Source organism: Petaurus breviceps, unplaced genomic scaffold (genome assembly GCF_028583685.1).
Source record: "Petaurus breviceps papuanus isolate PSGF00001 unplaced genomic scaffold, PetGlider_PUasm1.0 76, whole genome shotgun sequence".
In the NCBI taxonomy this organism is placed as follows: domain Eukaryota; kingdom Metazoa; phylum Chordata; class Mammalia; order Diprotodontia; family Petauridae; genus Petaurus; species Petaurus breviceps.
In genome coordinates, this window is record NW_027186473.1 from 32584842 (window position 1) to 32589543 (window position 4702).

A 4702-nucleotide genomic window follows, 5' to 3' on the forward strand; every position below is an offset into this window, starting at 1 on the left:
GGTATCAGTACCGTGCTTGTGTCATAAAAAAATAAAAAATGGTAGGACTCCTTCTTCATTAATTTTCCCAAATAGTTTGTAAAGTATTGAAACCAATTGTTCTTTAAATGTTTTATAAAATTAGCTAGTGAATCCATGTGTCCCTGGAGATTTTTTCTTAGCTAGTTCACTGATGCCTTGTTCAATTTCTTTTTCTGAGATGGGGTTATTTAAGTTTTTTTTTTTATTCAGTTAATCTGAAAAGGTTATATTTTTGTAAATATTTATCCATTTCACTAAAATTGTCAAATTTCTTTCCATAGAATTGGGCAAATTAATTCCTAATTATTGTTTTAATTTACTATTCATTGGAGGTAGATTCACACTTTTCATTTTTGATAATAATAATTTGGTTTTCTTCTTTCTTTTTTTATCATATTGGCCAAGGGTCTATCAATTTTATTGTTTTTTTTTCATAAAACCAAGTCTTAGTTTTATTTATTACTTCAATAATTTTCTTAATTTCAATTTTATTAATCTTTCCTTTGGTTTCTATTATTTCAAATTTACTATTTAACTGCAGATTTTCTATTTGTTCTTTTTCTACCTTTTTCAATTGCATGCCCAATTCATTAAACTTCTTTTTCTCTGATTTATTCATGTATGCACTCAGGGATATAAAAGTTCCCCTAAGAACTGCCTTTGCTGCATCCCACAAATTTAGGTTTGTTCTCTCACTATTATCATACTCTTGAATGAGGTTACTAATTGTTTCTATGATTCCTTGTTTGACCCACTCATTCTTTAGGATAAAATTGGTTAGTTGCCAATTAGTTTTTAGTATGTCTTTCCATGGCCTTTATTGCATATAATTTTTATTACATCATGATCTGAGAATAATGCTTTTAATATTTCTGCTTTTCTTCACTGAATTATGAGGTTTTTATGTCCTAATACATGGTCAGTTTTTGTGTATGTCCCATATACCACTGAGAAAAAGGTATATTCTTTTTTATACCCATTCAGTTTTCTTCACAGATCTATCATACCTACCCTCTCTAAAATGCTATTTCACCTCCTTAACTTCTTTCTTGTTTATTTTGACTTTGGATTTATCAAGTTCATTGAGGGGGAGATTAAGGTCCCCCACTAGCATAGTTGTGCTATCTATTTCTTCCTCTAATTCCCTTACCTTCTCCTCTAGAAATTTGGATACTATACCACTTGGTGTATATATGTTAAGTAATGATATTGCTTCATTCTCAGTGGTGCCTTTTAGCAGGATATAGTTTCCTCCCTTATCTCTTTTAATTAGATCAATTTTTGCTTTTGATATGTCTGAGATAAGAATTGATACCCCCCTGCTTTTTTTTTAACTGTAGCTGGCACGTGATATATTTTACTCCAGCCTTTTACCTTTACCCTATGTGTTTCCCTCTGTTTCAGATGTGTTTCTTGTAAAAAGCGTATTGTAGGATTATGGTTTTTAATCCATTCTGTTATCTTCCTCCATTTTGTTGGAGAGTTCATTCCATTCATATTCACAGTTATGATTACTATCTGTCTCTTTCCTTCCATCCCACTCCCTCCCCTATTTATGCTTATATTTTTCTCCACTTCTCCCTTCCCCTCCTTAAGAGTTTTGCTTTTGACCACCACCTCCCTCAGTATTCCCTTCTTTTCAGCCCCTCTCCCTTTTCCTCCCCTTCCCTTTATTTCTTCTTTTCCTTCTAGCCACCCCTTTTTCTTAGCCCTTCCCCCCTCCTACTACTTATAGGATATTTTTATACATAACATTGTATGTTATTTTTTTTTATTTGCTCCAAGAGTGACAGGAAGAAATCTCATGCAAACTTTTCTCCCTCTCCTCTTTCCCTCTATTATGATAGATTTTGTGTCTCTTCTCAATAGAGTCCCATGTTTAACTGGTTATGTTATTCCCTCCTTGCACCAGAACCAATGAGGGAAAAGCTAATATAATACTCATTTCCTTCCCTTCTTTCCCTCTGCTATATTGTTTTTATGTCTCTTGTGTGGCATGATTTACCTTTTTATACTTCATTCTTTCCTCTTCTTTCATTGCAGTCTCTTTGTAGCCCTTAATAAGATTTTTATTAATCATCATTTTGTGTAATTTATACTTATATCCTCTACATATCTATAAACAGTTTGCTCTTATTATATAACAGGGTGTGTGTGTGTGTGTGTGTGTGTGTGTGTGTGTGTGTGTATTTTCCTTTTTTACCTATCTAGGTCTCTCTTGCGTTTTGTAATTGGAGGTTGAATTTTCCATTGAGCTCTGGCTTTTGCATCAGGAAGCCCTGGAAATCTGTTATATCATTGAATGACCACTTCCTTTCCTGGAAGAATATGTTCAGTTTCACTGGGTAGGTGATCCTTGGTTGTAATCTGAGCTCTTTTGCCTTGTGAAAAATTGTATTCCACTTCCTCCAATCTTTCAGTGTAGAGGGTGCCAAGTCCTGTGTGATCCTCACTGTGGTTTTGTGATATTTGAATTGTTTCTTTCTGGCAACTTGTAGAAAGTCTTCTCCTTTACCTGGTAGTTCAGGAGCCTTGCCACAACATTTCGAGGTGTTTTCACTTTGGGATCTCTTTTAGGAAGTGTCTGGTGGATTCTTTCAATTTTTATTTTACCCTCTGGTTCTAGTATCTCAGGGCAGTTTTCCTTGATAAGCTCTTCGAAGATGTTCTCCAGGCTCATTTTTTAATTATGATTTTCCAGTAGGCCTATGATTCTCAGATTATCTCTCCTGGATCTCTTTTCCAGGTCAGTTATTTTTTCCATTGAGATATTTTTACCTATTTTTCTCATTTTTCATTCCTCATAGATTTATTCTCTTCAATTTGGTTGATTCTATTTTTAGCAAATTATTATCCTTGGTTAGTTTTTTGAGCTCCTTTTCCATATCACACATTTTTCTTTTTAAGGAGCTATATTCTTCATTGTAAGGTTTTTCTAATTTTGAAATTTTGATTTTAAAATAAATATTCATTTTGTCTTCTGTTTCTCTCATTTGGTTTTCAAAGTTCCTTTTGAGCCCATCTAAGAATGCTTTCTGTGCTTGAGACCAGTTGAGGCTTCAGCTGTGGATGTGGAGTCAACCCTTTGTCCCTCTGAATTTGGTTCCTCCTCCAGAGCCTTTGTCTTTGCAGCCTGCTTTCTAACCATTTTAAGGCAGGACCCTAGCCACGCCCTTCCTCTAGGATTCATAAGCCTTTACTGTTTAGGGTTTTTCCCTGGGGCAATAATTAGTATGTTTTCAATGTGGTAGAGGGGATTGGATCATCCAGGCTTCACTCTGCCATCTTGTTCCCTGGAGGTCCAAATGGGGGCTTTTTAAATTTCTGGGCTGTGGATTGATAGTCCAAGGAGTAGTTGCTACCCCTGCCAGGGGCCCTGAATTTGATTCTTACCCTGCTCCATCCAGTCCCTGCCCAGTGGTGATAGGCCTGGCAATGGCCCTTGATGTTGGTGGGTCAGCTTGCCACCATGTTGATCAGGCCTCGTCTATGCCTCTGTCTACGTGCCGTGGGGTCCGGATCTCTGTTTGTGCACCATGGCATCGGCATCTGAACCTCTTATTTGTTTTTCTTTTATGAAGAAAAAGGTCACTCAGCTTGTAATCAGAGAATGGAGGAAAGAGAAATAATGAGAAATGATGTAAAGGGATTTGGAGACATAGAGAAGGGAAAACAAGGAGTTGAAAGTTAACTGTTTCTGTCTTGACTAAAATATGAGTTGAGTGTAGGAGAAGTTTAAAATTACTACTCTGGGGACTGGGATAGTGGAATCAATTAAGGAGTAATGAGGACCAGTAGAGATTAGATAGCATTATTTTAGAGAGAATTTGGTCAGAAAGGTTGCTTGACTTCCTCCATCTCCATTCAGTAGTTTATGAGAAGCAGCTGAAATTAATGGTGAGTTGAGTAAGGGGTGTGGTTTGTTCAAATATGAATGAGCAGTGATAGGAAAGCATAAGCTATTCAGGAGCAAAAACCTTGTAAAGTTATTCTGGTTAGATGTAAATAAGGCTAAGTTATAGAATCAATGAAATAAATATTTATTATTGATTTCTATGTGCCAGGAACTGAGCAAAGAAGGAAGAATAAGGCGCAGCATGAAGAAGAGAGAATATTGAGAGATAGAAAGACTGGAGGTTAAGGTGAGCATGAATAATAATTGACTTTTGAGTAAGGTTAAGAACGGATGTAATGATAGGAATTTATGTGCATATATATTTCAAAATTATTGACACTAGAAGTACAAAGGCAGATGAAGATAAAAATTCAGGAGACCAGCAATCATTCTTTTAATAATATACTTCAGAATTCTACAAGGAATTAAAATCAAATTTACTGGTCTCTATTTTTTACTTTCAAGACCATCAAGTCTTTTATTTTTATATGTTTATTTATTTATTTGATTTATTTTTGTCAACAATTCCCTTTAACCTTTGCCCCTTTTTCCACAGTCTTTTAAGTGTCACTAACAGTGCCATATATTAGTTTTTTAATTACCTTGAAATAAAGTTCAACTTAATTTGACTGATGATATGAACTTATCAATGTAAGCTAGATATTCTTACTTTATTTTTCTCCATTTGTCAATGACATATTTATATTTTAATATAAAACAAGTCTAGTCTAGTCTTCTATAACTTAACCTAGCACATTCAACAGTAGAACACAATCTATTATATTA